Source organism: Mustela nivalis (assembly GCF_964662115.1).
Source record: "Mustela nivalis genome assembly, chromosome: 3".
Lineage (NCBI taxonomy): Eukaryota > Metazoa > Chordata > Mammalia > Carnivora > Mustelidae > Mustela > Mustela nivalis.
In genome coordinates, this window is record NC_139022.1 from 17,910,784 (window position 1) to 17,935,139 (window position 24,356).

Sequence of the window (24,356 nt, forward strand, 5' to 3'; positions counted from 1 at the left end):
GCTGGTTGTATCATTAGGACTGTTTCTTAGGATTACTGGCACAAGAAATGGGTTTTGATAATCCAGGTAAATCCTGACAAAAGCCAAGCACGGGATCTATGAAAATCTAACCACTCAGAGGAGAACAACAGATAAAGGGCCAGGCCGACCTGACCCTATAGGATAGTTAAGGCTGGTCTGGCAACATGTGTAGAGGGGAAGTGCCCATCACCTGCTAGAAGAGCTGGAGAAGACCCCTTCCGGAGAGACCACCAGGAGAGGAGAGCAGTAGGTGCTGATGATGAAGAATATTTTAATCCGCAGAGAAGGTCAAAATGACAAAGTTCCACGATCAGAGTAAACATATGGGATAAAAAATAAAAAATAAAGAAAAAAGAATTTTTTGAAAGGACTTTTTTTTAAAGGAATTTAAACAAAAGTCCTTTTAAAAAGACAGTTGGTTGTTTAAACCAATAGTACAACTCACTGAGAGAATCGCCACATTATTTATTGGGGTACAAAGGAACTGGAATGTAGAAAGACCTATTCTGCAGAGGAAAAAATAGAATCACTAACAGGCCTCATGCCTTGCACAGCCAGTGGCTAGAATCCCTGCCTCATGAGACCCTGTGCTAGAAGGCCGCTAGAACCATCTCAACTATGTTAGTCTTTCTAGGAAGCCAACAAGTGTTTGCCCAGTTAAGAGTGCAGTAACAATCAGTTATGTTATGTTATAATGATTGTCGATATCTTTAAAAGCCTTGTCAAGTTCCTTTTTGAGTAACCCTCACCCCACCCTTAGAGAAATTTATCTGTGGTTCACCTCTTTGCATTACCACATTGTTGTTCCACATTTACCATAGCCAAAAAAAAAAAAAAAAAGCTTTTTATTAACAAAGTGTTCAGAAGGGGGCGCCACTGAAAACAATGAGAGTTTTCCCTGCCCGGACAATTATGTTGCAGAAACTGATGAAAGCAATCAGGTCAGACAGAGCCAAGGGCTGGAGGGATTTTTAAAATGACAAAAACCGAACCAAATCTAACCAAAACAAAAATCAAAACCAATGGCCAAGATTTCTAGTTTGCGACTAAAGGTATGACATTCTCCTATGACATGCGAGTGACTTGATCATTTATTTATATATTTATATTTGAAGAAGAAGGAACTATTTGATGCAGTGAATCCACGTTGGTTAAAAATTACCAGATATGGGGGCTCCTGGGTGGCTCAGTGGTTTAGGCCTCTGCTTTTGGCTCAGGTCATGAATTCAGGGTCCTGGGATGGAGCCCCACATTGGGATCTCTGCTCAGCTGGGAGCCTGCTTCCCCCCTCTCTCTCTGCCTCCCTCTCTACCTACTTGTGATCTGTCTGTCAAATGGGTAAATAAGATCTTTAAAAAAAGAATTACTAGATGTGAAATACATCGAGGGTATGGGAAGGAAAATGATTTCACCTGATCTGACTAGGAAGTGGTTGAAGTCTGAATTAAAGTTCTACAAAAAGAGTAATGACCTGGGAAATATATGGGGTAAAAATCCCTAGAAAAACAGCAATAATAACTGGCTGCTCTTTATTGACCAGATCATGCGGTATGCAAAGAATAGCTGGTTTTAGCCAGAGGATAATCTCGTTTGTCTTCATGATCTGGCATTTCCTGCAAGCCAGGCATGGGTCTCTGCACTAGAGCTGCAAATGCTGGGGGCCCTCATTGTCCCTTTTCTCTTCTCAGGGGGACAACGGGCATGTCCATGGTGCAGTGTGACAAGCTTTACCACAGGGAGATAATAGACTCCCAAGGGTAGGTGGGAGTTGGGAAAAGCCACTTAAGAACAGATTATCTAGGGAGGTGATAGACAAGGGTAAAGGGAAGAATGAGGTTGAGTGGGTCAAGTTTCAAAGTGCCAGGAGGCAGCACAGTGCATTCGGGAAACTACAGCAAGTTCATGACAACCGACAGCTGATCTGGCAGCATCACCTGGGGATGGAGGCTGAGCCCGGGGTTAACACTGGGGGTGAGAATGTTTGTATACTATGGCGAGGAGGTGAGGTACTAAACTTGGGGGCACAGGGACCTACTGGAGTATTTCAAATATCAGAATCGTAAGCATAATAGAATATTTAATTGCATCCTAGCTTTCATCAAGGGTAAGATGCACTATAGTTTATGTTCGACTAAGAAAGAGAAATGCTGTCAGTTAAAGTAGGATATGTCATCAAGTGCAAGGTGAGTGCCACCTTAAGCGATATTAAAATGGGGGGGGGACAAATCTTAGAACAAGTAAATTGTGGTAGTAGAATAATTAAGAAAGATCCAACACTTGGATCAACTAAAGAAGTGATTATTGCTTACCATTTGCCCCAAACTATATTAAGTCCTAGAACAAGAGACGTGCTCATCTTGATGCCCCGCAGCTGTTAGACCCAAGGTTCAGAGGTGAGTAGCCAACGACAGCAGGCCTCAAGTGCCATGTGCAGACTCTAAGAGCAACTGCTTTTGAAAGAGGAAACGGTTGAGAGTGTGCTTTGAGAGGTAGAGAATTACTATCTGGGAAAGTAGGACAATTGACACAGAATTGGAATTGATGCCCCTACATGACAGAGTTGGTGAAATTTCCCTTCTCAGAGATCTTGAGGCTCCTCTGAAATGAATTTTTTATTTTGGACAGAACATTCAGGATAAATATGATCTGTTTGAGTTGCTGGTTGTATCATTAGGACTGTTTCTTAGGATTACTGGCACAAGAAATGGGTTTTGATAATCCAGGTAAATCCTGACAAAAGCCAAGCACGGGATCTATGAAAAACTAACCACTCAGAGGAGAACAACAGATAAAGGGCCAGGCCGACCTGACCCTATAGGATAGTTAAGGCTGGTCTGGCAACAGGTGTAGAGGGGAAGTGCCCATCACCTGCTAGAAGAGCTGGAGAAGACTTCTTCCGGAGAGACCACCAGGAGAGGAGAGCAGTAGGTGCTGATGATGAAGAATATTTTAATCCGCAGAGAAGGTCAAAATGACAAAGTTCCACGATAAGAGTAAACATATGGGATAAAAAATAAAAAAGAAAGAAAAAAGAATTTTTTGAAAGGACTTTTTTTTAAAGGAATTTAAACAAAAGTCCTTTTAAAAAGACAGTTGGTTGTTTAAACCAATAGTACAACTCACTGAGAGAATCGCCACATTATTTATTGGGGTAGAAAGGAACTGGAATGTAGAAAGACCTATTCTGCAGAGGAAAAAATAGAATCACTAACAGGCCTCATGCCTTGCACAGCCAGTGGCTAGAATCCCTGCCTCATGAGACCCTGTGCTAGAAGGCCGCTAGAACCATCTCAACTATGTTAGTCTTTCTAGGAAGCCAACAAGTGTTTGCCCAGTTAAGAGTGCAGTAACAATCAGTTATGTTATGTCATAATGATTGTCGATATCTTTAAAAGCCTTGTCAAGTTCCTTTTTGAGTAACCCTCACCCCACCCTTAGAGAAATTTATCTGTGGTTCACCTCTTTGCATTACCACATTGTTGTTCCACATTTACCATAGCCAAAAAAAAAAAAAAAGCTTTTTATTAACAAAGTGTTCAGAAGGGGGCGCCACTGAAAACAATGAGAGTTTTCCCTGCCCGGACAATTATGTTGCAGAAACTGATGAAAGCAATCAGGTCAGACAGAGCCAAGGGCTGGAGGGATTTTTAAAATGACAAAAACCGAACCAAATCTAACCAAAACAAAAATCAAAACCAATGGCCAAGATTTCTAGTTTGCGACTAAAGGTATGACATTCTCCTATGACATGCGAGTGACTTGATCATTTATTTATATATTTATATTTGAAGAAGAAGGAACTATTTGATGCAGTGAATCCACGTTGGTTAAAAATTACCAGATATGGGGGCTCCTGGGTGGCTCAGTGGTTTAGGCCTCTGCTTTTGGCTCAGGTCATGAATTCAGGGTCCTGGGATGGAGCCCCACATTGGGATCTCTGCTCAGCTGGGAGCCTGCTTCCCCCCTCTCTCTCTGCCTCCCTCTCTACCTACTTGTGATCTGTCTGTCAAATGGGTAAATAAGATCTTTAAAAAAAGAATTACTAGATGTGAAATACATCGAGGGTATGGGAAGGAAAATGATTTCACCTGATCTGACTAGGAAGTGGTTGAAGTCTGAATTAAAGTTCTACAAAAAGAGTAATGACCTGGGAAATATATGGGGTAAAAATCCCTAGAAAAACAGCAATAATAACTGGCTGCTCTTTATTGACCAGATCATGCGGTATGCAAAGAAGAGCTGGTTTTAGCCAGAGGATAATCTCGTAAGTCTTCATGATCTGGCATTTCCTGCAAGCCAGGCATGGGTCTCTGCACTAGAGCTGCAAATGCTGGGGGCCCTCATTGTCCCTTTTCTCTTCTCAGGGGGACAACGGGCATGTCCATGGTGCAGTGTGACAAGCTTTACCACAGGGAGATAAAAGACTGCCAAGGGTAGGTGGGAGCTATGAAAAGCCACTTAGGAACAGATTTTTCAGGGGAGGTGATAGACAAGGGCAAAGTGAAGAATGAGGATGAGTGTGTCAAGTTTCAAAGTGCCAGGAGGCAGCACAGTGCATTCGGGAAACTACAGCAAGTTCATGACAACCGACAGCTGATCTGGCAGCATCACCTGGGGATGGAGGCTGAGCCCGGGGTTAACACTGGGGGTGAGATGGTTTGTATACTATGGCGAGGAGGTGAGGTACTACACTGTGGGGGCACAGGGAGCTACCGGAGGATTTCAAATATCAGAATCGTAACCATAATAGAGTATTTAATTGCATCCTAGCTTTCATCAAGGGTAAGATGCACTATAGTTTATGTTCGACTAAGAAAGAGAAATGCTGTCAGTTAAAGTAGGATATGTCATCAAGTGCAAGGTGAGTTCCACCTTAAGAGATATTAAAATGGGGGGGGGACAAATCTTAGAACAAGTAAATTGTGGTAGTAGAATAATTAAGAAAGATCCAACACTTGGACAAACTGTATTATGTCCTAGAACAAGAGACGTGCTCATCTTGATGCCCCGCAGCTGTTTGACCCAAGGTACAGAGGGGAGTAGCCAACGACAGCAGGCCCCAAGTGCCATGTGCAGACTCTAAGAGCAACTGCCTTTGAAAGAGGAAACGTTTGAGAGTGTGCTTTGAGAGGTAGAGTATTACTATCTGGGAAAGTAGGACAATTGACACAGAATTGGAATTGATGCCCCTACATGACAGAGTTGGTGAAACTTCCCTTCTCAGAGATCTTGAGGCTCCTCTGAAATGAATTTTTTATTTTGGACAGAACATTCAGGATAAATATGATCTGTTTGAGTTGCTGGTTGTATCATTAGGACTGTTTCTTAGGATTACTGGCACAAGAAATGGGTTTTGATAATCCAGGTAAATCCTGACAAAAGCCAAGCACGGGATCTATGAAAATCTAACCACTCAGAGGAGAACAACAGATAAAGGGCCAGGCCGACCTGACCCTATAGGATAGTTAAGGCTGGTCTGGCAACATGTGTAGAGGGGAAGTGCCCATCACCTTCTAGAAGAGCTGGAGAAGACCCCTTCCGGAGAGACCACCAGGAGAGGAGAGCAGTAGGTGCTGATGATGAAGAATATTTTAATCCGCAGAGAAGGTCAAAATGACAAAGTTCCACGATCAGAGTAAACATATGGGATAAAAAATAAAAAATAAAGAAAAAAGAATTTTTTGAAAGGACTTTTTTTTAAAGGAATTTAAACAAAAGTCCTTTTAAAAAGACAGTTGGTTGTTTAAACCAATAGTACAACTCACTGAGAGAATCGCCACATTATTTATTGGGGTAGAAAGGAACTGGAATGTAGAAAGACCTATTCTGCAGAGGAAAAAATAGAATCACTAACAGGCCTCATGCCTTGCACAGCCAGTGGCTAGAATCCCTGCCTCATGAGACCCTGTGCTAGAAGGCCGCTAGAACCATCTCAACTATGTTAGTCTTTCTAGGAAGCCAACAAGTGTTTGCCCAGTTAAGAGTGCAGTAACAATCAGTTATGTTATGTTATAATGATTGTCGATATCTTTAAAAGCCTTGTCAAGTTCCTTTTTGAGTAACCCTCACCCCACCCTTAGAGAAATTTATCTGTGGTTCACCTCTTTGCATTACCACATTGTTGTTCCACATTTACCATAGCCAAAAAAAAAAAAAAAGCTTTTTATTAACAAAGTGTTCAGAAGGGGGCGCCACTGAAAACAATGAGAGTTTTCCCTGCCCGGACAATTATGTTGCAGAAACTGATGAAAGCAATCAGGTCAGACAGAGCCAAGGGCTGGAGGGATTTTTAAAATGACAAAAACCGAACCAAATCTAACCAAAACAAAAATCAAAACCAATGGCCAAGATTTCTAGTTTGCGACTAAAGGTATGACATTCTCCTATGACATGCGAGTGACTTGATCATTTATTTATATATTTATATTTGAAGAAGAAGGAACTATTTGATGCAGTGAATCCACGTTGGTTAAAAATTACCAGATATGGGGGCTCCTGGGTGGCTCAGTGGTTTAGGCCTCTGCTTTTGGCTCAGGTCATGAATTCAGGGTCCTGGGATGGAGCCCCACATTGGGATCTGTGCTCAGCGGGGAGCCTGCTTCCCCCCTCTCTCTCTGCCTCCCACTCTACCTACTTGTGATCTGTCTGTCAAATGGGTAAATAAGATCTTTAAAAAAAGAATTACTAGATGTGAAATACATCGAGGGTATGGGAAGGAAAATGATTTCACCTGATCTGACTAGGAAGTGGTTGAAGTCTGAATTAAAGTTCTACAAAAAGAGTAATGACCTGGGAAATATATGGGGTAAAAATCCCTAGAAAAACAGCAATAATAACTGGCTGCTCTTTATTGACCAGATCATGCGGTATGCAAAGAATAGCTGGTTTTAGCCAGAGGATAATCTCGTTTGTCTTCATGAACTGGCATTTCCTGCAAGCCAGGCATGGGTCTCTGCACTAGAGCTGCAAATGCTGGGGGCCCTCATTGTCCCTTTTCTCTTCTCAGGGGGACAACGGGCATGTCCATGGTGCAGTGTGACAAGCTTTACCACAGGGAGATAATAGACTCCCAAGGGTAGGTGGGAGCTGGGAAAAGCCACTTAAGAACAGATTATCTAGGGAGGTGATAGACAAGGGTAAAGGGAAGAATGAGGTTGAGTGTGTCAAGTTTCAAAGTGCCAGGAGGCAGCACAGTGCATTCGGGAAACTACAGCAAGTTCATGACAACCGACAGCTGATCTGGCAGCATCACCTGGGGATGGAGGCTGAGCCCGGGGTTAACACTGGGGGTGAGAATGTTTGTATACTATGGCGAGGAGGTGAGGTACTAAACTTGGGGGCACAGGGACCTACTGGAGTATTTCAAATATCAGAATCGTAAGCATAATAGAATATTTAATTGCATCCTAGCTTTCATCAAGGGTAAGATGCACTATAGTTTATGTTCGACTAAGAAAGAGAAATGCTGTCAGTTAAAGTAGGATATGTCATCAAGTGCAAGGTGAGTGCCACCTTAAGCGATATTAAAATGGGGGGGGGGACAAATCTTAGAACAAGTAAATTGTGGTAGTAGAATAATTAAGAAAGATCCAACACTTGGATCAACTAAAGAAGTGATTATTGCTTACCATTTGCCCCAAACTATATTAAGTCCTAGAACAAGAGACGTGCTCATCTTGATGCCCCGCAGCTGTTAGACCCAAGGTTCAGAGGTGAGTAGCCAACGACAGCAGGCCTCAAGTGCCATGTGCAGACTCTAAGAGCAACTGCTTTTGAAAGAGGAAACGGTTGAGAGTGTGCTTTGAGAGGTAGAGAATTACTAGCTGGGAAAGTAGGCAATTGACACAGAATTGGAATTGATGCCCCTACATGAAAGAGTTGGTGAAACTTCCATTCTCAGAGATCTTGAGACTCCTCTGAAATGAATTTTTTATTTTGGTCCGAACATTCAGGATAAATATGATCTGTTTGAGTTCCTGGTTCTCTCATTAGGACTATTTCTTTGGCTTCACTGGCACAGGAAATGGGTTTTGATAATCCAGGTAAATCCTGACAAAAGCAAAGCACGGGATCTATGAAAATCTAACCACTCAGAGGAGAACAACAGATAAAGGGCCAGGCTGACCTGACCCTGCAGGATAGGTAAGGCTGGTCTGGCAACAGGGGTAGAGGAGTATTGCCCAGCACCTGCTAGAAGAGCTAGAGAAGACCCCTCCGGAGAAACCACCAGAATAGGAGAGCAGTTGGTGCTGATGATGAAGAATATTTTAATCAGCAGAGAAGGTCAAAATAACAAAGTTCCAAGACCAGAGTAAGCATATGGGATAAAAAATAAAAAATAAAGAAAAAAGATTTTTTTGAAAGGACTTTTGTTTAAAGGAATTTAAACAAAAGTCCTTTTAAAGAGACAGTTGGCTGTTTAAACCAATAGTACAACTCACTGAGAGAATCGCCACATTATTTATTGGGGTAGAAAGGACCTGGAATGTAGAAAGACCTATTCTGCAGAGGAAAAAATAGAATCACTAACAGGCCTCATGCCTTGCACAGCCAGTGGCTAGGATCCCTGCCTCATGAGACCCTGTGCTAGAAGGCCACTAGAACCATCTCAACTATGTTAGTCTTTCTAGGAAGCCAACAAGTGTTTGCCCAGTTAAGAGCGCAGTAACAATCAGTCACGTTATGTTATAATGATTGTCGATATCTTTAAAAGCCTTGTCAAGTTCCTTTTTGAGTAACCCTCACACCACCCTTAGAGAAATTTATCTGTGGTTCACCTCTTTGCATTACCACATTGTTGTTCCACATTTACCATAGCCGAAAAAAAAAAAAAAGCCTTTTATTAACAAAGTGTTCAGAAGGGGGCGCCACTGTAAACAATGAGAGTTTTCGCTACCCGGACAATTTTGTTGCAGAAACATATGAAAGCAATCAGGTCAGACAGAGCCAAGGGCTGGAGGGATTTTTAAAATGACAAAAAGCGAACCAAATCTAACCAAAACAAAAATCAAAACCAATGGCCAAGATTTCAAGTTTGCTACTAAAGGTATGACATTCTCCTAAGACATGTGAGTGACTTGATCACTTTTTTTATATATTTATATTTGAAGAAGAAGGAACTATTTGATGCAGCAAATCCACGTTGGTTAAAAATTACCAGATATGGGGGCTCCTGGGTGACTCAGTGGTTTAAGCCTCTGCCTTCGACTCAGGTCATGAATTCAGGGTCCTGGGATGGAGCCCCACATTGGGATATCTGCACAGCAGGGAGCCTGCTTCCCCCCTCTCTCTCTGCCTCCCTCTCTACCTACTTGTGATCTGTCTGTCAAATGGGTAAATAAGATCTTTAAAAAAAGAATTACTAGATGTGAAATACGTCGAGGGAATGGGAAGGAACATGATTTCACGTGATCTGACTAGGAAGTGGATGAAGCCTGAATTAAAGTGCTACAAAAGGAGTAAAGACCTGGGAAATATATGGGGTAAAAATCCCTAGAAAAAAAGCAATAATAACGGGCTGCTCTTTATTGAACAGATGCTGCGATAGGCAAAGAAGAGCTGGTTTTAGCCAGAGGATGATCTCCGTTTGTCTTCATGATCTGGCATTTCCTGCAAGCCAGGCATGGGGCTCTGCACTAGAGCTGCAAATGCTGGGGGCCCTCATTGTCCCTTTTCTCTTCTCAGGGGGACAAGGGGCTTGTCCATGATGCAGTGTGACAGGCTTTACCACAGGGAGATAAAAGACTGCCAAGGGTAGGTGGGAGCTATGAAAAGCCACTTAGGAACAGATTTTCAGGGGAGGTGATAGACAAGGGCAAAGCGAAGAATGAGGATGAGTGTGTCAAGTTTCAAAGTGCCAGGAGGCAGCACAGTGCATTCGGGAAACTACAGCAAGTTCATGACAACCGACAGCTGATCTGGCAGCATCACCTGGGGATGGAGGCTGAGCCCGGGTTTAACACTGGGGGTGAGATGGTTTGTATACTATGGCGAGGAGGTGAGGTACTACACTGTGGGGGCACAGGGAGCTACCGGAGGATTTCAAATATCAGAATCGTAGCCATAATAGAGTATTTAATTGCATCCTAGATTTCATCAAGTGTTAGATGCACTATAGTTTATGTTCGACTAAGAAAGAGAAATGCTGTCAGTTAAAGTAGGATATGTCATCAAGTGCAAGGTGAGTGCCACCTTAAGCGATATTAAAATGGGGGGGACAAATCTTAGAACAAGTAAATTGTGTTAGTAGAATAATTAAGAAAGATCCAACACTTGGATCAACTAAAGAAGTGATTATTGCTTACCATTTGCCCCAAACTATATTAAGTCCTAGAACAAGAGACGTGCTCATCTTGATGCCCTGAAGCTGTTAGACCCAAGGTACAGAGGGGAGTAGCCAACGACAGCAGGCCCCAAGTGCCATGTGCAGACTCTAAGAGCAACTGCCTTTGAAAGAGGAAACGGTTGAGTGTGTGCTTTGAGAGGTAGAGAATTACTAGCTGGGAAAGTAGGACAATTGACACATTCGGAATTGATGCCCCTACATGACAGAGTTGGTGAAACTTCCCTTCTCAGAGATGTTGAGGCTCCTCTGAAATGAATTTTTTATTTTGGACAGAACACTCAGGATAAATATGATCTGATTGAGTTCCTGGTTCTATCATTAGGACTGTTTCTTAGGATTCACTGGCACAAGAAAAGGGTTTTGATAATCCAGGTAAATCCTGACAAAAGCCAAGCACGGGATCTATGAAAATCTAACCACTCAGAGGAGAACAACAGATAAAGGGCCAGGCCGACCTGACCCTGCAGGATAGGTAATGCTGGTCTGGCAACAGGTGAAGAGGGGAAGTGCCCATCACCTGCTAGAAGAGCTAGAGAAGACCCCTTCCGGAGAGACCACCAGGAGAGGAGAGCAGTAGGTTCTGATGATGAAGAATATTTTAATCAGCAGAGAAGGTCAAAATGACAAAGTTCCACGATCAGAGTAAACAAATGGGATAAAAAATAAAAAATAAAGAAAAAAGAATTTTTTGAAAGGACTTTTTTTTAAAGGAATTTAAACAAAAGTCCTTTTAAAGAGACAGTTGGCTGTTTAAACCAATAGTACAACTCACTGAGAGAATCGCCACATTATTTATTGGGGTAGAAAGGACCTGGAATGTAGAAAGACCTATTCTGCAGAGGAAAAAATAGAATCACTAACAGGCCTCATGCCTTGCACAGCCAGTGGCTAGAATCCCTGCCTCATGAGACCTTGTGCTAGAAGACCGCTAGAACCATCTCAACTATGTTAGTCTTTCTAGGAAGCCAACAAGTGTTTGAGCAGTTAAGAGCGTGTAAACAATCAGTCATGTTATGTTATAATGATTGTCGATATCTTTAAAAGCCTTGTCAAGTTCCTTTTTGAGTAACCCTCACACCACCCTTAGAGAAATTTATCTGTTGTTCACCTCTTTGCAAAACCTCATTGTTGTTCCACATTTACCATAGCCGGAAAAAAAAAAAAAAAGCTTTTTATTAACAAAGTGTTCAGAAGGGGGCGCCACTGTAAACAATGAGAGTTTTCGCTGCCCGGACAATTTTGTTGCAGAAACAGCTGAAAGCAATCAGGTCAGATAGAGCCAAGGGCTGGAGGGATTTTTAAAATGACAAAAACCGAACCAAATCTAACCAAAACAAAAATCAAAACCAATGGCCAAGATTTCAAGTTTGCTACTAAAGGTATGACATTCTCCTAAGACATGTGAGTGACTTGATCACTTTATTTATATATTTATATTTGAAGAAGAAGGAACTATTTGATGCAGCAAATCCACGTTGGTTAAAAATTACCAGATATGGGGGCTCCTGGGTGGCTCAGTGGTTTAAGCACTGCCTTCGGCTCATGTCATGATTTCAGGGTCCTGGGATGGAGCCCCACATTGGGATCTGTGCTCAGCGGGGAGCCTGCTTCCCCCTTCTCTCTCTGCCTCCCTCTCTACCTACTTGTGATCTGTCTGTCAAATGGGTAAATAAGATCTTTAAAAAAGAATTACTAGGTGTGAAATACATTGAGGGTATGGGAAGGAACATGATTTCACCTGATCTGACTACGAAGTGGTTGAAGCCGGAATGAAAGTGCTACAAAAAGAGTTAAGACCTGCGAAATATATGGGGTAAATATCCCTAGAAAAACAGCAATAATAACTGGCTGCTCTTTATTGACCAGATCATGCGGTATGCAAAGAATAGCTGGTTTTTGCCAGAGGATAATCTCGTTTGTCTTCATGATCTGGCATTTCCTGCAAGCCAGGCATGGGTCTCTGCACTAGAGCTGCAAATGCTGGGGGCCCTCATTGTCCCTTTTCTCTTCTCAGGGGGACAACGGGCATGTCCATGGTGCAGTGTGACAAGCTTTACCACAGGGAGATAATAGACTGCCAAGGGTAGGTGGGAGCTGGGAAAAGCCACTTAAGAACAGATTATCTAGGGAGGTGATAGACAAGGGTAAAGCGAAGAATGAGGTTGAGTGTGTCAAGTTTCAAAGTGCCAGGAGACAGCACAGTGCATTCGGGAAACTACAGCAAGTTCATGACAACCGACAGCTGATCTGGCAGCATCACCTGGGGATGGAGGCTGAGCCCGGGGTTAACACTGGGGGTGAGAATGTTTGTATACTATGGCGAGGAGGTGAGGTACTACACTTGGGGGCACAGGGACCTACTGGAGTATTTCAAATATCAGAATCGTAAGCATAATAGAATATTTAATTGCATCCTAGCTTTCATCAAGGGTAAGATGCACTATAGTTTATGTTCGACTAAGAAAGAGAAATGCTGTCAGTTAAAGTAGGATATGTCATCAAGTGCAAGGTGAGTGCCACCTTAAGCGATATTAAAATGGGGGGGACAAATCTTAGTACAAGTAAATTGTGTTAGTAGAATAATTAAGAAAGATCCAACACTTGGATCAACTAAAGAAGTGATTATTGCTTACCATTTGCCCCAAACTATATTAAGTCCTAGAACAAGAGACGTGCTCATCTTGATGCCCTGAAGCTGTTAGACCCAAGGTACAGAGGGGAGTAGCCAACGACAGCAGGCCCCAAGTGCCATGTGCAGACTCTAAGAGCAACTGCCTTTGAAAGAGGAAACGGTTGAGAGTTTGCTTTGAGAGGTAGAGAATTACTAGCTGGGAAAGTAGGACAATTGACACAGATTCGGAATTGATGCCCCTACATGACAGAGTTGGTGAAACTTCCCTTCTCAGAGATGTTGAGGCTCCTCTGAAATGAATTTTTTATTTTGGACAGAACACTCAGGATAAATATGATCTGATTGAGTTCCTGGTTCTATCATTAGGACTGTTTCTTAGGATTCACTGGCACAAGAAAAGGGTTTTGATAATCCAGGTAAATCCTGACAAAAGCCAAGCACGGGATCTATGAAAATCTAACCACTCAGAGGAGAACAACAGATAAAGGGCCAGGCCGACCTGACCCTGCAGGATAGGTAATGCTGGTCTGGCAACAGGTGAAGAGGGGAAGTGCCCATCACCTGCTGGAAGAGCTAGAGAAGACCCCTTCCGGAGAGACCACCAGGAGAGGAGAGCAGTAGGTTCTGATGATGAAGAATATTTTAATCAGCAGAGAAGGTCAAAATGACAAAGTTCCACGATCAGAGTAAACAAATGGGATAAAAAATAAAAAATAAAGAAAAAAGAATTTTTTGAAAGGACTTTTTTTTAAAGGAATTTAAACAAAAGTCCTTTTAAAGAGACAGTTGGCTGTTTAAACCAATAGTACAACTCACTGAGAGAATCGCCACATTATTTATTGGGGTAGAAAGGACCTGGAATGTAGAAAGACCTATTCTGCAGAGGAAAAAATAGAATCACTAACAGGCCTCATGCCTTGCACAGCCAGTGGCTAGAATCCCTGCCTCATGAGACCTTGTGCTAGAAGACCGCTAGAACCATCTCAACTATGTTAGTCTTTCTAGGAAGCCAACAAGTGTTTGAGCAGTTAAGAGCGTGTAAACAATCAGTCATGTTATGTTATAATGATTGTCGATATCTTTAAAAGCCTTGTCAAGTTCCTTTTTGAGTAACCCTCACCCCACCCTTAGAGAAATTTATCTGTGGTTCACCTCTGTGCAAAACCTCATTGTTGTTCCACATTTACCATAGCCGAAAAAAAAAAAAAGCTTTTTATTAACAAAGTGTTCAGAAGGGGGCGCCACTGTAAACAATGAGAGTTTTCGCTGCCCGGACAATTTTGTTGCAGAAACAGCTGAAAGCAATCAGGTCAGATAGAGCCAAGGGCTGGAGGGATTTTTAAAATGACAAAAACCGAACCAAATCTAACCAAAACAAAAATCAAAACCAATGGCCAAGATTTCAAGTTTGCTACTAAAGGTATGACATTCTCCTAAGACATGCGAGTGACTTGATCACTTTATTTATATATTTATATTTGAAGAAGAAGGAACTATTTGATGCAGCAAATCCACGTTGGTTAAAAATTACCAGATATGGGGGCTCCTGGGTGGCTCAGTGGTTTAAGCCTCTGCCTTCGGCTCATGTCATGATTTCAGGGTCCTGGGATGGAGCCCCACATTGGGATCTGTGCTCAGCGGGGAGCCTGCTTCCCCCCTCTCTCTCTGCCTCCCTCTCTACCTACTTGTGATCTGTCTGTCAAATGGGTAAATAAGATCTTTAAAAAAGAATTACTAGGTGTGAAATACATTGACGGTATGGGAAGGAACATGATTTTACCTGATCTGACTACGAAGTGGTTGAAGCCGGAATGAAAGTGCTACAAAAAGAGTAAAGACCTGCGAAATATATGGGGTAAAAATCCCTAGAAGAACAGCAATAGTAACTGGCTGCTCTTTATTGACCAGATCATGCGATAGGCAAAGAAGAGCTGGTTTTAGCCAGAGGATGATCTCCGTTTGTCTTCATGATCTGGCATTTCCTGCAAGCCAGGCATGGGGCTCTGCACTAGAGCTGCAAATGCTGGGGGCCCTTATTTTCCCTCTTCTCTTCTCAGGGGGACAACGGGCATGTCCATGATGCAGTGTGACAGGCTTTACCACAGGGAGATAAAAGACTGCCAAGGGTAGGTGGGAGCTGGGAAAAGCCACTTAGGAACAGATTTTCAGAGGAGGTGATAGACAATGGCAAAGCGAAGAATGAGGATGAGTGTGTCAAGTTTCAAAGTGCCAGGAGGCAGCACAGTGCATTCGGGAAACTACAGCAAGTTCATGACAACCGACAGCTGATCTGGCAGCATCACCTGGGGATGGAGGCTGAGCCCCGGGGTTAACACGGGGGTGATATGGTTTGTATACTATGGCGAGGAGGTGAGGTACTACACTGTGGGGGCACAGGGAGCTACCGGAGGATTTCAAATATCAGAATCATAACCATAATAGAGTATTTAATTGCATCCTAGCTTTAATCAAGTGTAAGATGCACTATAGTTTATTTTCGACTAAGAAAGAGAAATGCTGTCAGTTAAAGTAGGATATGTCATCAAGTGCATGGTGAGTGCCACCTTAAGAGATATTAAAATGGGGGGGGACAAATCTTAGAACAAGTAAATTGTGTTAGTAGAATAATTAAGAAAGATCCAACACTTGGATCAACTAAAGAAGTGATTATTGCTTACCATGTGCCCCAAACTATATTAAGTCCTAGAACAAGAGACGTGCTCATCTTGATGCCCCGCAGCTGTTAGACCCAAGGTACAGAGGGCAGTAGCCAACGGCCAGCAGGCCCAAAGTGCCATTTGCAGACTCTAAGAGCAACTGCCTTTGAAAGAGGAAACGGTTGAGAGTGGGCTTGCTGATGTAGAGAATTACTAGCTGGGAGTGTAGGAAAATTGACACAGAATCGGAATTGATGCCCCTACATGACAGAGTTGGTGAAACTTCCCTTCTCAGAGATGTTGAGGCTCCTCTGAAATGAATTTTTCATTTTGGACAGAACATTCAGGATGAATATGATCTGTTTGAGTTCCTGGTTCTCTCATTAGGACTGTTTCTTAGGCTTCACTGGCACAAGAAAAGGGTTTTGATAATCCAGGTAAATCCTGACAAAAGCAAAGCACGGGATCTATGAAAATCTAACCACTCAGAGGAGAACAACATATAAAGGGCCAGGCCAACCTGAACCTGCAGGATAGGTAAGGCTTGTCTGGCAACAGGGTCGAGGGGAAGTGCCCATCACCTGCTAGATGAGCTAGAGAAGACCCCTTCCAGAGAGACCACCAGGAGAGGAGAGCAGTAGGTTCTGATGATGAAGAATATTTTAATCAGCAGTGAAGGTCAAAATGACAAAGTTCCACGATCAGAGTAAACATATGAAATAAAAAATAAAAAATAAAGAAAAAAAAATTTTTTGAAAGGACTTTTTTTTAAAGGAATTTAAACAAAAGTCCTTTTAAAGAGATAGTTGGCTGTTTAAACCAATAGTACAACTCACTGAGAGAATCGCCACATTATTTATTGGGGTAGAAAGGACCTTGAATGTAGAAAGACCTATTCTGCAGAGGAAAAAGTAGAATCACTAACAGGCCTCATGCCTTGCACAGCCAGTGGCTAGAATCCCTGCCTCATGAGACCCTGTGCTAGAAGGCCGCTAGAACCATCTCAACTATGTTAGTCTTTCTTGGAAGCCAACAAGTGTTTGCCCAGTTAAGAGCGTGGTAACAATCAGTCACATTATGCTATAATGATTGTCGATATCATTAAAAGCCTTGTCAATTACTTTTTGAGTAACCCTCACCCCAACATAGAGAAATTTATCTGTGGTTCACCTCTTTGCAATACCTCATTGATGTTCCACATTTACCATAACCAAATACAAAAACAAAACAAAACAAAAAAGCTTTTTATTAACAAAGTGTTCAGAAGGGGGCGCCACTGTAAACAATGAGAGTTTTCGCTGCCCGGACAATTTTGTTGCAGAAACAGCTGAAAGCAATCGGGTCAGACAGAGCCAAGGGCTGGAGGGATTTTTAAAATGACAAAAACCGAACCAAATCTAACCAAAACAAAAATCAAAACCAATGGCCAAGATTTCAAGTTTGCTACTAAAGGTATGACATTCTCCTAAGACATGCGAGTGACTTGATCACTTTATTTATATATTTATATTTGAAGAAGAAGGAACTATTTGATGCAGCAAATCCACGTTGGTTAAAAATTAACAATTATGGGGGCTCCTGGGTTGCTCAGTGGTTTAGGCCGCTGCCTTCGGTTGAGGTCATGATTACAGGGTCCTGGGATGGAGCCCCACATCGGGCTCTCTGCTCAGCGGAGAGCCTGCTTCCCCCCTCTCTCTCTGCCTCCCTCTCTACCTACTTGTGATCTGTCTGTCAAATGGGTAAATAATATCTTTAAAAAAAGAATTACTAGATGTGAAATACATCGAGGGTATGGGAAGGAAAATGATTTCACGTGATCTGACTAGGAAGTGGTTGAAGCCTGAATTAAAGTGCTATAAAAAGAGTAAAGACCTGGGAAATATATGGGGTAAAAATCCCTAGAAAAACAGCAATAATAACTGGCTGCTCTTTATTGACCAGATCCTGCGATAGGCAAAGAAGAGCTGGTTTTAGCCAGAAGATGATCTCCGTTTGTCTTCATGATCTGGCATTTCCTGCAAGCCAGGCATGGGGCTCTGCACTAGAGCTGCAAATGCTGGGGGCCCTCATTGTCCCTTTTCTCTTCTCAGGGGGACATCTGGCATGTCCATGGTGCAGTGTGACAAGCTTTACCACAGGGAGATAAAAGACTGCCAAGGGTAGGTGGGAGCTGGGAAAAGCCACTTAGGAACAGATTTTCAGAGGAGGTGATAGACAAGGGCAAAGCGAAGAATGAGGATGAGTGTGTCAAGTTTCAAAGTGCCAGGAGGCAGCACAGTGCATTCGGGAAACTACAGCAAGTTCATGACAACCGACAGCTGATCTGGCAGCATCACCTGGGGATGGAGGCTGAGCCCCGGGGTTAACACGGGGGTGATATGGTTTGTATACTATGGCGAGGAGGTGAGGTACTACACTGTGGGGGCACAGGGAGCTACCGGAGGATTTCAAATATCAGAATCATAACCATAATAGAGTATTTAATTGCATCCTAGCTTTAATCAAGTGTAAGATGCACTATAGTTTATTTTCGACTAAGAAAGAGAAATGCTGTCAGTTAAAGTAGGATATGTCATCAAGTGCAAGGTGAGTGCCACCTTAAGAGATATTAAAATGGGGGGGGGGACAAATCTTAGAACAAGTAACTTGTGTTAGTAGAATAATTAAGTAAGATCCAACACTTGGATCAACTAAAGAAGTGATTATTGCTTACCATGTGCCCCAAACTATATTAAGTCCTAGAACAAGAGACGTGCTCATCTTGATGCCCCGCAGCTGTTAGACCCAAGGTACAGAGGGCAGTAGCCAACGGCCAGCAGGCCCCAAGTGCCATTTGCAAACTCTAAGAGCAACAGCCTTTGAAAGAGGAAACGGTTGAGAGTGGGCTTGCTGATGTAGAGAATTACTAGCTGGGAGTGTAGGAAAATTGACACAGAATCGGAATTGATGCCCCTACATGACAGAGTTGGTGAAACTTCCCTTCTCAGAGATCTTGAGGCTCCTCTGAAATGAATTTTTCATTTTGGACAGAACATACAGGATGAATATGATCTGTTTGAGTTCCTGGTTCTCTCATTAGGACTGTTTCTTAGGCTTCACTGGCACAAGAAAAGGGTTTTGATAATCCAGGTAAATCCTGACAAAAGCAAAGCACGGGATCTATGAAAATCTAACCACTCAGAGGAGAACAACATATAAAGGGCCAGGCCAACCTGAACCTGCAGGATAGGTAAGGCTGGTCTGGCAAGGGGTTAGAGGGGAAGTGCCCATCACCTGCTAGAAGAGCTAGAGAAGACCCCTTCCGGAGAGACCACCAGGAGAGGAGAGCTGTAGGTTCTGATGATGAAGAATATTTTAATCAGCAGAGAAGGTCAAAATGACAAAGTTCCACGATCAGAGTAAACATATGAAATAAAAAATAAAAAATAAATAAAAAAGAATTTTTTGAAAGGACTTTTTTTTAAAGGAATTTAAACAAAAGTCCTTTTAAAGAGACAGTTGGCTGTTTAAACCAATAGTACAACTCACTGAGAGAATCGCCACATTATTTATTGGGGTAGAAAGGACCTGGAATGTAGAAAGACCTATTCTGCAGAGGAAAAAATAGAATCACTAACAGGCCTCATGCCTTGCACAGCCAGTGGCTAGAATCCCTGCCTCATGAGACCCTGAGCTAGAAGGCCGCTAGAACCATCTCAACTATGTTAGTCTTTCTTGGAAGCCAACAAGTGTTTGCCCAGTTAAGAGCGTGGTAACAATCAGTCACGTTATGCTATAATGATTGTCGATATCATTAAAAGCCTTGTCAATTACTTTTTGAGTAACCCTCACCCCAACATAGAGAAATTTATCTGTGGTTTACCTCTTAGCAATACCTCATTGATGTTCCACATTTACCATAGCCAAATACAAAAACAAAACAAAACAAAAAAGCTTTTTATTAACAAAGTGTTCAGAAGGGGGCGCCACTGTAAACAATGAGAGTTTTCGCTGCCCGGACAATTTTGTTGCAGAAACAGCTGAAAACAATCGGGTCAGACAGAGCCAAGGGCTGGAGGGATTTTTAAAATGACAAAAACCGAACCAAATCTAACCAAAACAAAAATCAAAACCAATGGCCAAGATTTCAAGTTTGCTACTAAAGGTATGACATTCTCCTAAGACATGCGAGTGACTTGATCACTTTATTTATATATTTATATTTGAAGAAGAAGGAACTATTTGATGCAGCAAATCCACGTTGCTTAAAAATTAACAATTATGGGGGCTCCTGGGTTGCTCAGTGGTTTAGGCCGCTGCCTTCGGTTGAGGTCATGATTACAGGGTCCTGGGATGGAGCCCCACATCGGGCTCTCTGCTCAGCGGAGAGCCTGCTTCCCCCCTCTCTCTCTGCCTCCCTCTCTACCTACTTGTGATCTGTCTGTCAAATGGGTAAATAATATCTTTAAAAAAAGAATTACTAGATGTGAAATACATCGAGGGTATGGGAAGGAAAATGATTTCATGTGATCTGACTAGGAAGTGGTTGAAGCCTGAATTAAAGTGCTATAAAAAGAGTAAAGACCTGGGAAATATATGGGGTAAAAATCCCTAGAAAAACAGCAATAATAACTGGCTGCTCTTTATTGACCAGATCCTGCGATAGGCAAAGAAGAGCTGGTTTTAGCCAGAAGATGATCTCCGTTTGTCTTCATGATCTGGCATTTCCTGCAAGCCAGGCATGGGGCTCTGCACTAGAGCTGCAAATGCTGGGGGCCCTCATTGTCCCTTTTCTCTTCTCAGGGGGACATCTGGCATGTCCATGGTGCAGTGTGACAAGCTTTACCACAGGGAGATAAAAGACTGCCAAGGGTAGGTGGGAGCTGGGAAAAGCCACTTAGGAACAGATTTTCAGAGGAGGTGATAGACAAGGGCAAAGCGAAGAATGAGGATGAGTGTGTCAAGTTTCAAAGTGCCAGGAGGCAGCACAGTGCATTCGGGAAACTACAGCAAGTTCATGACAACCGACAGCTGATCTGGCAGCATCACCTGGGGATGGAGGCTGAGCCCCGGGGTTAACACTGGGGGTGAGAAGGTTTGTATACTATGGCGAGGAGGTGAGGTACTACACTGTGGGGGCACAGGGAGCTACCGGAGGATTTCAAATATCAGAATCATAACCATAATAGAGTATTTAATTGCATCCTAGCTTTAATCAAGTGTAAGATGCACTATAGTTTATTTTCGAATAAGAAAGAGAAATGCTGTCAGTTAAAGTAGGATATGTCATCAAGTGCAAGGTGAGTGCCACCTTAAGAGATATTAAAATGGGGGGGGGGACAAATCTTAGAACAAGTAAATTGTGTTAGTAGAATAATTAAGAAAGATCCAACACTTGGATCAACTAAAGAAGTGATTATTGCTTACCATGTGCCCCAAACTATATTAAGTCCTAGAACAAGAGACGTGCTCATCTTGATGCCCCGCAGCTGTTAGACCCAAGGTACAGAGGGCAGTAGCCAACGGCAAGCAGGCCCCAAGTGCCATTTGCAAACTCTAAGAGCAACTGCCTTTGAAAGAGGAAATGGTTGAGAGTGGGCTTGCTGATGTAGAGAATTACTAGCTGGGAGTGTAGGAAAATTGACACAGAATCGGAATTGATGCCCCTACATGACAGAGTTGGTGAAACTTCCCTTCTCAGAGATCTTGAGGCTCCTCTGAAATGAATTTTTCATTTTGGACAGAACATACAGGATGAATATGATCTGTTTGAGTTCCTGGTTCTCTCATTAGGACTGTTTCTTAGGCTTCACTGGCACAAGAAAAGGGTTTTGATAATCCAGGTAAATCCTGACAAAAGCAAAGCACGGGATCTATGATAATCTAACCACTCAGAGGAGAACAACATATAAAGGGCCAGGCCAACCTGAACCTGCAGGATAGGTAAGGCTGGTCTGGCAAGGGGTTAGAGGGGAAGTGCCCATCACCTGCTAGAAGAGCTAGAGAAGACCCCTTCCGGAGAGACCACCAGGAGAGGAGAGCTGTAGGTTCTGATGATGAAGAATATTTTAATCAGCAGAGAAGGTCAAAATGACAAAGTTCCACGATCAGAGTAAACAAATGGGATAAAAAATAAAAAATAAAGAAAAAAGAATTTTTTGAAAGGACTTTTTTTTTAAAGGAATTTAAACAAAAGTCCTTTTAAAGAGACAGTTGGCTGTTTAAACCAATAGTACAACTCACTGAGAGAATCGCCACATTATTTATTGGGGTAGAAAGGACCTGGAATGTAGAAAGACCTATTCTGCAGAGGAAAAAATAGAATCACTAACAGGCCTCATGCCTTGCACAGCCAGTGGCTAGAATCCCTGCCTCATGAGACCTTGTGCTAGAAGACCGCTAGAACCATCTCAACTATGTTAGTCTTTCTAGGAAGCCAACAAGTGTTTGAGCAGTTAAGAGCGTGTAAACAATCAGTCATGTTATGTTATAATGATTGTCGATATCTTTAAAAGCCTTGTCAAGTTCCTTTTTGAGTAACCCTCACCCCACCCTTAGAGAAATTTATCTGTGGTTCACCTCTGTGCAAAACCTCATTGTTGTTCCACATTTACCATAGCCGAAAAAAAAAAAAAAGCTTTTTATTAACAAAGTGTTCAGAAGGGGGCGCCACTGTAAACAATGAGAGTTTTCGCTGCCCGGACAATTTTGTTGCAGAAACAGCTGAAAGCAATCAGGTCAGATAGAGCCAAGGGCTGGAGGGATTTTTAAAATGACAAAAACCGAACCAAATCTAACCAAAACAAAAATCAAAACCAATGGCCAAGATTTCAAGTTTGCTACTAAAGGTATGACATTCTCCTAAGACATGCGAGTGACTTGATCACTTTATTTATATATTTATATTTGAAGAAGAAGGAACTATTTGATGCAGCAAATCCACGTTGGTTAAAAATTACCAGATATGGGGGCTCCTGGGTGGCTCAGTGGTTTAAGCCTCTGCCTTCGGCTCATGTCATGATTTCAGGGTCCTGGGATGGAGCCCCACATTGGGATCTGTGCTCAGCGGGGAGCCTGCTTCCCCCCTCTCTCTCTGCCTCCCTCTCTACCTACTTGTGATCTGTCTGTCAAATGGGTAAATAAGATCTTTAAAAAAGAATTACTAGGTGTGAAATACATTGACGGTATGGGAAGGAACATGATTTTACCTGATCTGACTACGAAGTGGTTGAAGCCGGAATGAAAGTGCTACAAAAAGAGTAAAGACCTGCGAAATATATGGGGTAAAAATCCCTAGAAGAACAGCAATAGTAACTGGCTGCTCTTTATTGACCAGATCATGCGATAGGCAAAGAAGAGCTGGTTTTAGCCAGAGGATGATCTCCGTTTGTCTTCATGATCTGGCATTTCCTGCAAGCCAGGCATGGGGCTCTGCACTAGAGCTGCAAATGCTGGGGGCCCTTATTTTCCCTCTTCTCTTCTCAGGGGGACAACGGGCATGTCCATGATGCAGTGTGACAGGCTTTACCACAGGGAGATAAAAGACTGCCAAGGGTAGGTGGGAGCTGGGAAAAGCCACTTAGGAACAGATTTTCAGAGGAGGTGATAGACAATGGCAAAGCGAAGAATGAGGATGAGTGTGTCAAGTTTCAAAGTGCCAGGAGGCAGCACAGTGCATTCGGGAAACTACAGCAAGTTCATGACAACCGACAGCTGATCTGGCAGCATCACCTGGGGATGGAGGCTGAGCCCCGGGGTTAACACGGGGGTGATATGGTTTGTATACTATGGCGAGGAGGTGAGGTACTACACTGTGGGGGCACAGGGAGCTACCGGAGGATTTCAAATATCAGAATCATAACCATAATAGAGTATTTAATTGCATCCTAGCTTTAATCAAGTGTAAGATGCACTATAGTTTATTTTCGAATATAAAGAGAAATGCTGTCAGTTAAAGTAGGATATGTCATCAAGTGCATGGTGAGTGCCACCTTAAGAGATATTAAAATGGGGGGGGACAAATCTTAGAACAAGTAAATTGTGTTAGTAGAATAATTAAGAAAGATCCAACACTTGGATCAACTAAAGAAGTGATTATTGCTTACCATGTGCCCCAAACTATATTAAGTCCTAGAACAAGAGACGTGCTCATCTTGATGCCCCGCAGCTGTTAGACCCAAGGTACAGAGGGCAGTAGCCAACGGCCAGCAGGCCCAAAGTGCCATTTGCAGACTCTAAGAGCAACTGCCTTTGAAAGAGGAAACGGTTGAGAGTGGGCTTGCTGATGTAGAGAATTACTAGCTGGGAGTGTAGGAAAATTGACACAGAATCGGAATTGATGCCCCTACATGACAGAGTTGGTGAAACTTCCCTTCTCAGAGATGTTGAGGCTCCTCTGAAATGAATTTTTCATTTTGGACAGAACATTCAGGATGAATATGATCTGTTTGAGTTCCTGGTTCTCTCATTAGGACTGTTTCTTAGGCTTCACTGGCACAAGAAAAGGGTTTTGATAATCCAGGTAAATCCTGACAAAAGCAAAGCACGGGATCTATGAAAATCTAACCACTCAGAGGAGAACAACATATAAAGGGCCAGGCCAACCTGAACCTGCAGGATAGGTAAGGCTTGTCTGGCAACAGGGTCGAGGGGAAGTGCCCATCACCTGCTAGATGAGCTAGAGAAGACCACTTCCAGAGAGACCACCAGGAGAGGAGAGCAG